Source organism: Rana temporaria, chromosome 7 (assembly GCF_905171775.1).
Source record: "Rana temporaria chromosome 7, aRanTem1.1, whole genome shotgun sequence".
Taxonomy (NCBI): domain Eukaryota; kingdom Metazoa; phylum Chordata; class Amphibia; order Anura; family Ranidae; genus Rana; species Rana temporaria.
Window position 1 is genome coordinate 169,949,975 of NC_053495.1, and position 11,492 is coordinate 169,961,466.

An 11,492-nucleotide genomic window follows, 5' to 3' on the forward strand; every position below is an offset into this window, starting at 1 on the left:
GTATATATAGTAAATATGAAAAACCTCTAGGGTTGGGATTATGTGGGCAACAATGATAATCCAAAAAAATTATAAAAAGAAAATTTATTTTACAAAGTAGTAGAAAAATTCATGAGAATACAATTTTACATAAAAAGAGCAAGAAACAGACATATAAATAACCAAAGAGACACAATGCCATAGTACAAACTTCCCCTAGGAGGGGTGATTGGAAAAAGTGGCTCGTCCATTGATTATCATTATTGACCACATAATCCCAACCCTAGAGGTTTTTCATATTCACAATTTTCAAGGGATGATGGTAACCACATGGTCATTTGTATAGGCTGGTTTATTTACATAGGCCCAGATTCTCAAAGGGCTTACGAGGGCGCAACGTCATTTGCGCCGTCGTAAGTCCTAATCTGGGCCGTCGTATCTATGCGACTGATTCTTAGAATCAGTTACGCATAGATATCCATTAGATCTGACAGGCTTAAGGCTCTTACACTGTCAGATCGTAAATGCAATTTTTTTTCCCGCCTCTAGGTGTCGCCTCGTCGTTTTCCCCGTCGTCTATGCAAATTAGCTATTTACGCGAGATTCCCGAACGTACGCGCGGTCGACGCAGTGAATTGACGACGTTTCCGTAAGCGTAAACTTACCCCTACTATATGAGGGGTAAGTTTACGAAGGTCCGTTGTATGCCATGTTAAGTATGGCCTCGGGACAGCATCGTCTTTTTCCGTCGGTTACGTCGTTTTACTAAGTCGTTCGCGAATACGACTTTACGTCAATGACGCTCACGTCGGCGTCATTGACGTTTTCCGTCGTGAGCTGGAGCATGCGCACTGGGCTATTTTTCCGCCCGGCGCATGCGCAGTCCGATAGGCGCGGGGGCGCGCTTAATTTGAATACAAGCCGCCTCCTTTGAATTACGCGGCAATACGCTGGGCCATTTACAATATGCCGCCGCAAATTACGGAGCAAGTGCTTGGAGAATACGACACTTGCTCCAGTAAGTTGCGGTGGCGTGGTGTAAATGGCTTACACTACGCCGCCGCCGATTCTATGAGAATCTGGCCCATAGTATATATGCTGTGCACATTTAAAGGTACGTTTTGAATGTCCATGAGAATAATGGCCTGTACACACGAATATCGTACGAAGACTGTCGCCCGAGGAAGAATCGTACGATAATTCGAGATTTTCCTAGCTTGTGACGGAAAATATTGATTATATGAAGACAGGAGGCGAGTATCTTATGCATTAATTCTTCTTTATTAATGCTCACAGCAGAAGTGTAAAACCTTTAACGAATGTAATAAAAGAAAAAACTGGTAGAACCACACCTCCCAGCAGTCCCATGGCCTAAACCACTCCCATTCTAGTCTCTATAAATGGACTGCTCTCACTAGAATCTTCCTCTTTCTTTGCGTGAGTACGAGGTGTCGTTTCCTAATCTCCGATTACCGACTCTTCGGCCAGCCGGCCCACGATTTGTAACCGAAGACTTTCAAAGGAGGAATGTCGTAGGCCCCGACTGTGTCGACCCACAGCACTTGTTGATTGAACCGAACAGGGGAACATCACCCTAACCATAGGTCAACCGAACGAACGACTCCAGGTAAACGAAAAATCAGTAGCCTGAAATAGAAGACCCAAAACATGAAAGGGTTGGGAAGGGAGGGAAGATACTCGCCTCCTGTCTTCATATAATCAATATTTTCCGTCACAAGCTAGGAAAATCTCGAATTATACATCAGACAGGAGGCTCATATCTTATGCAAGTTCAAAGCTAACACAGCATAAATGTATATACCAAGGAAAGGTCAAAACATTACATAGCAATCAAACATCATAAAACAGACATGGCAACATGATCCTCCGGTCTGAAATAGAAAAAACGGAAGACTGATTCAGAAGACCAATCAGCCGCCATTAATAGCTCAGAGAGTGAGCCTCCGGTCGCCATCACCTTGGTAGCCATGGCCCCTCTGGCCGAGTGTGCTCCAAACAGCGTGATGTCTATACCCGCCAACGCCATGGTGGACCTAACCCAGCGCGCTAGAGTGGCGGTTGTGACCGGATGATGAGGTCTGATGTAAGAAACTAATAGTTGGGAGGAGTCCGGACTACGTAGATCCACGGTGCTAGCTTCGTATGCTTGTAGGCATCTAACCACACAGAGTCGTGGGTGTGTAGGGAAAAAGGGATAAAAAAACGAGTGCAGGCCGGTCTTCGTCCTGCGGACTATCGTGAACTTGACGCCTTGAGGTGAAAATTGTCGCCTAGAGATGTCCAAGGCTCTAACGTCGGAAACGCGCTTTATAGAAATCAGACAAAGCAGGATAGTAAGTTTGAATGACAGCATCTTAAGAGACAGCGACTCGTTGTCTTCCCAGCTCGAGAGCATGGCAAGGACCCTGGAAACGTCCCAAGTGGACTGATACTTAGGCCGCGGGGGTCGTTTGAACCTGATACCTCGCAGGAGTCTGCAGATCAGGGGGTGTTTGCCGACAGGCCTGGAATCCACTGGATAGTGATAGGCCGATATGGCCGACCTGTAAACATTGATGGAACTGTAAGCCTTGCCAGAGGAAAAAGACTCCGCCAAGTAGTTCGCAATGATGGTTATAGGGGCATGCAAGGGATCAGCTTGCCGTTGGTCACACCAACGTACCCAAAGTAGCCAGGCTGATCGGTATGCCGACCGAGTCCCCGGGGCCCAGGCCATGGTGAGGAGGTCTCTAGCCGAGCTTGAAAGGCCGTCACCCGGGTCTGGCATCCAGAGACCAGCCATGCTAGGAGCATCAGATTGCCTTCTTCCACTAAGGGGTGAATGCCCTTGGTCGGGTGTAACAGAATACGAGGGAACTGGGGAAGGACTCTGGGGTGGTCGATGATCGAGTCCAGCAGCAGAGGGAACCAAGGTTGAGCTGGCCACCACGGTGTGATCAGAACCACCGTTGCTCCCTGATTGGCGATTTGCCGAAGGACCCTGGGGATCATTGAGAACGGGGGAAACGCATAATGTGTGCCCCCTGTCCAGGAGTGGCGGAAAGCGTCCACTGCCGAGGACCCTGGGTCCGGTCTCCAACTGAAGAAGTGGGGCAGTTGGTGGTTGAGGCGAGAGGCGAAAAGGTCTATGCCCAAAGGTCCCCAAAGTAAATTTATCTGGGTGAAAACCGAACGGTCCAAGCCCCAGTCGCTGGAGTCTACCAGATATCGAGAGTTCCAGTCTGCTACTGTGTTGGAGACCCCCGGGATGTATTCTGCTAGCAGAGAGATGTCTCGAGACAGACAGAAATGCCAGATCTCCGCGGAGATGTCCGCTAGAATCTTGGATCTGGTACCTCCCAGGCGGTTGATGTATTGAACCGCTGAAATATTGTCCATGCGTAATAATACGCAACAGTTGGTCCGTGTTGCCAGGAAACTCTGAATGGCGAAGAGAGCCGCTGAGAGTTCCAAAGCGTTGATATGTAACAGGGATTCCTCCCTGGACCAGATCCCTCCTGTGGACAGTAGCCCCAAGCGGGCGCCCCAGCCATGTCGGCTCGCGTCCGACTCGATGACAACATCTGGTTGTGCATTGAAAATTGTCCGGCCGTTCCACTCGGTGGCGTGGCGGAGCCACCAGCGTAACTCGACCTGAGCTTCTGGGGATATGGACACTTCGTCCGCGTAGCGGAGGCCCCGTCGCAGGTGTAAGATTTTTAACCTCTGGAGGGCCCTGTAATGTAAGGGAGCCGGGAAGATGGCCTGGATGGATGCAGCTAGTAGGCCGACTATGCGTGCTAGAATGCGTAGGGATAGGAAACCCTTGCGCAGAACCGCCCTGATCTCTTTTCGGATTAGAGCCAATTTCTCGCTGGGAAGTCGCAGGATAGCGAGTTGGGTGTCTATTGAGAAACCCAGGAATTCCATCTCCTGTGCAGGGACGAGAACCGATTTTTCTCGGTTGATTACGAAGCCCAGGCTTTGTAACAGGTCGATGGTCCAGTTCATGTGACGATACGCCAGATTCCTGGAGTAAGTCATTATGAGGAGATCGTCCAGGTAAATGATCAGACGAACTCCCCTGCTCCTCAGAGCTGCCACGACCGGTTTCAGGAGCTTGGTAAAGCACCACGGGGCTGAGGACAGGCCGAACGGTAGGCACGTAAATTGCCAGATGCGACCCCACCATCTGAAGCGGAGGAGGTGTTGAGACTCTGGATGCATGGGAACCGTGAGGTAGGCGTCCTTTAGGTCTACCTTCACTAACCAGTCCCCTGGGGTGAGTAGGTCCCGGAGGCAGTGAATGCCTTCCATCTTGAAATGCCGATAGGCGACATGTTGGTTCAAGTCCCGGAGATTTATGACCGGGCGATAACCCCCCCCCTTCTTCTTGACCAGGAAGAGGTTGCTGAGGAAGCCCGGGGATGGGGTGATGACTTCGGTGACCGCATGTTTGGCTAACAATTCCCGAAGTTCGGTGTCTATAAGGGTCACATTTTGTTCTGAAAAATGGATAGGGGGTGGTATTATCCCCAGAGTCGGTGGGGAAACCAGGTCTATTTGGAAACCCGTTACCGTGTTCAGAACCCAGGGATCTGCCGTAATCGCAGACCAGGCGTGCGTAAAAAACATTAGGCGGCCTCCCACCGGTATGAGGGGAAAGGGAATGAGAGTGGTACTCACCGGAATACGGGCGTGAACGAGGGTATCCTCTTTGGCCGCGTCCTCTCCAGGGTCTTCCACGGGGGGGGAAGAATGGTGCCGGTTGCGCGGTGGTGGTATAGTGGGCGGGAGCCTGGTTATAGTGTGTTTGGGCAGAAGACCTCTGGAAGGGTCTGCCCGTGTTGTATAGGCCGGCAGAACGGCCCCTGTTTCTGCCGGCCCGGGGAAAAACTCTGGCATTGTTGGTTTTCTTCAGGGATGTTTGTGCCTTGTCCAGGCTGTTGAACATGCCAACAAATTTATTAATGTCCTTTATTAAGGACTCGCCAAAAAGCATGCCCTCTGCTGAGGGGCCTGGCTCGGACTCTGCTAAATGGGCTAGTTGCGGGTCGAGGCGCATGAGAATTGAGCGTCTGCGCTCGACTGAACAGGCGGTGTTGGCGTTGCCCGTAAGGCATATGGCTCTTTGGGCCCAACCGCGCAGTTGATTTCGATCAACCTCTTGGCCAGTTGTTGCGGATTGTTCCGCCAGATTCAGAATTTTTGTCAGAGGCCCGAACAGGTCCAGGATACGATCCTGGATATTATTGAAGGACCGATCGATCCCTTTCTTAGGCATCTTTCCTGTTTTAAGCAGGCATTTCATTAGTATAGGGTCCACTGTAGGTGTGACAACCGCTTTCATAGGGATATGCGGGCGGGGGCACTCCGCTCTAAGTTTGTTGCGATTGGATTTATCCAATGGTCTCCGTGCCCAGAGCTCTACATATTGGGACACATGGGGCAGGGGAGACCAGTCCCCCGAGCGGGGATGTGAGATAGTGTCAGGATTGAAAAGGGGTTCCCCCATGGCGTCTAATACGTCTTTGCCCTGGTTGTCAGGGTTGGCATCCGGGAGGATTGCCGAAGCCCCCGCATCCTCTTCCTCATAACAATCAGACCCTGAGACCTCTGATTTATCCGACTCGGCGGATGAATCGTCGTCTGACTCTATGATGTAAGAGTCTGGTTTGGCTCTCTTAGCGGAATCATGCCTTTTTGTTGACTCTCTGAGGCTCAGAGGTTGAAAAGGGTCTGTAGGATGCGTGGGGTGGCAGTCCGTGGAAGGATCTGCTCGCAGCATATTGTTAGCTTCCCCTGCCGGGGAGTCATAAACCGTTACCACGTTCTTCCTTTTAAAGGAGGATTTTCCCTTCTTTGTGGCCGGTTCTGTGCCGAGTGGTACGGACACAGGGGGATAGTTGGATTGGGAAGCTCCAGAAGCGGCAGTTACTGCTAGTGCTGCTTGGACAGACTGGTTAATAAGGTCCTGTAATTGGGAAGTACTGAGAAGGTGAGTAGGTTCCAGGACCAATTCCTGCCCTGTGGGGGAGGGGGAGCCCTCTTCAGTCATAGTGATGAAAGAGAGAGGCAGCGGTGCAAGGGTTAATAGTGCACAGAAAGTTTTGCAGATATCTGAAAATAATATATATATATATGGCAGGCAGCACCTAAAGGTTCTGTGAGAATTTTGGGGTAGTAGAATGTGGGCACAGGGTAAGGATGGGAATTAAATTCCCAGGAGAAAATGCGGTGAACAGACTATACCAGGCTCTCCCTCCGGTCACCAGCGCCGACTGGCACGCGACGGGAGGAGAGCCTGTGAGCGAGTGCGCTCTGGGGGCGAAGTCTCGCGAGACTACGGCCCCCAGGCGTCTATTGGTTGGAAGGTGTGAGAGAGCACGTCTCCCGGGTCCAGCGCGCGAAGCGATAGGACGGCGGGGGCGGCTCTGCAGGAGTAGAGCGAGGGGAGGCTCCGCCTACTTGGCGACGCGCGTTCGTCCTATGGAGGGGAGAGAAGGGGGAGATTGCCCAAGATGGCGCGCCGCATAGGAGAAGGAAGAGGGAGGGAGGGGTGCGTAGATCGCTGACAGATCTGACAATATCAGCGGTGTCAGCGGAACGGAGGTAAGGAAAGATATAGAGAGGCACAGAAAAGTGCTAAGGATAAAGAGGTGTAAGGTACAGTACACTAAAGGTAAAAAAGAGCTTGGAAAAAAGCTTAGGTATCAAGGAGATATGGGATTTCTTCAAAATCGCACCACAAAAGACATAGAAATATATATAATATATATAAAAATAATATCAATATCTAATAATCCGTGTATACTTATCTATGCTCCGCCGTGAGCAGAAAGAAAGAGGAAGATTCTAGTGAGAGCAGTCCATTTATAGAGACTAGAATGGGAGTGGTTTAGGCCATGGGACTGCTGGGAGGTGTGGTTCTACCAGTTTTTTCTTTTATTACATTCGTTAAAGGTTTTACACTTCTGCTGTGAGCATTAATAAAGAAGGATTAATGCATAAGATATGAGCCTCCTGTCTGATGTATAATCGGATCGTTGGTACAGAACTTTCGAGAACCGATCATGACAATTCATCCAATATTATTAGATCGGACATGCACGAAAATTTTCCTCGTACAATACCAGATCGTACGATTTTCGTTTAGTCAGTACAGTTGTCGTCCAAAAATACAATACAAATACATTACAACACATTACATCACTTCCAATTTATTTAAAAAAATGTTTGTCTTATGAGAATTTTTAGTGACTTTATTAACCTATTCAATTTCTACTTGCGACTATGAATCAAAAAAAAATGAGACGATCCATTGTCCGATTTTCGAATCGCGTGTATAAGCCTTTACAGGTGACTGCCATCTATTCTGTACAAGGAAGAGGCAACATTGGAAAACTCCAGCATACAGCATACTTTATTTATTGTTAAAGTATTGCAGTCCTATAAAACTAAACAAAAAGAACATTGAAACTTCAATTATGAGCAAAATAAATACAAAAGGTCAGAGATAAATAATTCACAGTACAGTGATGTTGGTAAGCATAAGAGAGGGAATGTGGAAAATGGCATTATTTAATGTAGGAGTTATGTATTACACATTGATCACTGTATTTTATAAATTATTTAGACATCTCTTTTGGAATCTCTGGTCTTGTTTGGGGATTATTATCCAAGGCTGATTCACAATAATATTTACATGCTAATCATTGAGGGAATAAGAAATATAGATTTAGGGGCAGATCCACGTAGCGCGGCGCATTCTTCCGTCCGGCGTAGCGTATCTCTGATACGCTACGCCGCCGTAACTTACAGTTTTTTTTTGTATCCTGAAAGAATTTCCGCCGTAAGTTACGGCAGCGTAGTGTAACTTAGGCGGCGTAAGGGCGCGCAATTCAAATGTATGTGATGGCGTGTTTTTTATGTTAATACGTCTTGACCCAACGTAAATGACGTTTTTTTTTAAACTGCGCATGCGCCGTCCATGGGGGTATCCCAGTGCGCATGCTCGAAATTAACCCGCAACAAGCCAATGCTTACGACGTTGACGTCATTCTACGCAAAGCCCTATTCGCGAAGGACTTACGCAAACGACGTAACATTTTAAAAATTTGACGCTGGAACGACGGCCATACTTAACATAGGATACGCCTCATATAGCAGGGGTAACTATACGCCAATAAAAACAGTACGGAAACGATCGTTTGTGGATCTGGCCCTTAGACATTTTATGTATTTTATAACTAAATCTGACCCCCATCAACTGCCATCCCCTGTCCAATGACAGTTATTTATAATACAAGTACAACTAAAAAAGGTGAACACCTAGATATGTACAAAATGGGGTTGATTTACTAATACTGGAGTGTGCAAAATCTGGTGTAGCTGTGCATGGTAGCCAATCAGCTTCTTACAACGTCCAGCAATGTGCACGAGTGCCTCGGCCGCCCGAGACTTTCTCTCCTGATTGGCTGAGACACAACAGGCGCCATTGGTTCCGCCACTGTCAATCATAGTCAGTTAGCCAATCAGAGGAGAGAAGGGGCGGGGTCGAACCGTGGCTCAGTGTCTGAATGGGGACACAAAAAACAAACAAACCTGGAAGCTGATTGGTTTCTTTACAGAGTTAGACAAGATTTTGCACTCTCCAGTTTTAGTAAATCAACCCCAAAGTTACTATGCTGACATCCTATACATTTACTTTGCAAGGCAGCAGAATTCTGATAATATTAGCAAGTGCAGAATATAAAGTCCCTCTAATAAATAAATATATATATATAGCCCTGCTGTCTTGAAAAGACAAGTTAAAGTGTTGTTATTGGCCATTGAGGCCAGTTGGGAGGCTGACAGTTGAGAAGATCTGAATTAACTGTTTTTAAACAAATTGATGAATACATTATTTTAACCGCTTCCCAACCGCCGCACGCTGATGTACGTTGGCAGAATGGCACAGGTGCGCAATAGGGCGTACCCATACGTCCCTTCGTAATCCCGGGTTAACTTGGCCGTGGGTCCCACAATGTCTGCTGGTGGCCCGCGATCATGACGAGGAGAGGCAGAGCAGGCAGGTAAACAAGGCATTTTCCTGTTCTGCCTAGTGACAGGACAGGGATCTGCTGCTCTCTGTCATCGGGAACAGTGATCACTGTCATGTCCTAGGTAGCCCATCCCACCCACAGTTAGAACACAGTGAGGGAAAACATTTAACCCCTTGATCGCACTCTAGTGTTTAACCCCCTTCCCTGCCAGTGACATTTACACAGTAATCGGTGGCTATTCTTAGCGCTGATCGCTGTATACATGTCAGTGGTCCCAAAATAGTGTCTGATGTGTCCGCCGCAATTTCGCAGTCCCAATAAAAATCGCAGATCACTAAAAAAAAAAAAATTATAAATATATCCCTTATTTTGTAGACACTATAACTTTTGCGCAAACCAATCAATATACACTTATTTTTACCAAAAATATGTAGAAGAATACATATCAGCCTAAACTAAGAAAGAAATGTGTTTTTTATATATTTTTGGGCCATTAGACAGGTAAGTATTCACCCTTTTGTTCCACCCTAAATTTGGCATATCATCTCATATTTCATGCATTTTTTTTATTTTTATTTATTTATTTTTTCCTGCTACTATTGTTATGATTGTTCCAGCACTCTAATGCTGTTATTATTGATTCATGAGCTTATTAAAAAAAAATATATATATTTTTCTTAAAGCAGCACATAGGCTGAATTCACACTATAACGCGGCGTATTTTGCCGCGATTTGTAAACTTTTTTTTTTTTTTACAAATCATTTACATTGATGTCTATGCCGAACGCCGAAAGCCGCCTGAAAAAAAGGGTCCGGGACTTGTTTGCAGGCGTACGGCGTGAGATGTGAACCATCTCATAGACATCAATGTAAATTCGCCCCTCCAGCGGCACGAGCGTCGGGCGTAAATACGCCTAGGTGTGAATGCAGCCTTAAAGTGGATGTAAAGTGGATGGTAGCCAATCGGCTTCTAACTTCAGCTTGTTCAATTAAGCTTTGGCAATAAAACTTGGAATCTGATTGGTTTCTATGCAGATCTGCACCAGATTTTGCACTCTCCAGATTTAGTAAATCAACTCCAGTGTGAGTTTTTCCGCAGTTCACAAACATGAACTGGGCAGAGCTGATACCACTGCTTTATTTTAATGCAGCTGAGGCAGAGGGCATAGGAAAGTAGGAGCTCATTGGATTTTTAGCAGGATTAATAAGTGTGTTTTTCTTTTGCTTCTTTTTTTTGTACATATGAAACGGATGCTTTCAAATGTACACTATATTGTCAAAAGTATTGGGGTGCCTGCCTTTACACTCAGGCCTCGTACACACAACCAAGTTTCTCGGCAAAAAAACATTTTCAATATTATGTACTGGCACACAGTCATGTTGGAACAGGAAGGGGCCCTCCCCAAACTGTTCCCACAAAGTTGGGAGAATGAAATTGTCCAAAATATCTTGGTATGCTGATGCCTTAGGAGTTCCCTTCACTGGAACTAAGGGGCCAACCCAACCCCTGAAAAACAACCCCACACCATAATCCCCCCTCCACCAAATAATTTGGACCATTGCACAAAGTAAGGTCCATAAAGACATGGATGAGCGAGTTTAGGGTGGAAGAACTTGACTGGCCTGCACAAAGTCCTGACCTCAACCTGATAGAGCACCTTTGGGATGAATTTGAGCGGAGACTGCGAGCCAGGCCTTCTTGTCCAACTTCAGTGCCTGACCTCACAATTACACTTCTGAAAGAATGGTGAAACATTCCCATAGATAATCCTTGTGGACATCCTTCCCAGAAGAGTTGAAGCTGTTATAGCTGCAAAGGGAGGGCCAACTCAATATTGAACCCTACGGACTAGGACCAGTGGTGTATTTAGGTCTTGTGCTGCCCTAGGCCTGACTAAACTTGTGCACCCCCTAATTTAAATATGACCCACCCCTTCCTGTCAAGGCCACACCCCTTTCTGTTTACGACCCACCCTGACATTTTCAAGTGGGGACACTAGTTCTTAAGTTTGGGGGGGCATTCTATTCCCTTAATTTGCATAGATTTCCTCTCACTTCCTGTTTGGCTTTGGGGCAGGAAGTGAAGGGAAATATCTGCAATGGGACAGGGATGATAAAAAATAAACTGACGGGCTATAACCCTCCCTTACTCGATCCAAAATGAAAACAATAAGTGTTGCCTATAGTTCTACTTTAAGCACAAATTTCTGATAATTTTATGGAGAGGACTAAGAGGATATAACCATGCCAATGGTGCAGCAGAAAACATATAGCACAGTGAGGAAGGTTTGTGGTCCAGGATGATAGGACAGTCAAAATTAGAAGCAGCTTGTGTTACACTAACAGCCGGTGGGGACTCTTTCCGTGCTGCCCTAGGCCTGGGCCTTGTTGGCCTAGGCCAGGATACAGCGTTGACTAGGACTGGGATGTCATAAAAGTTAATGTGTGTGAACATGCAGGTGTCCCAAT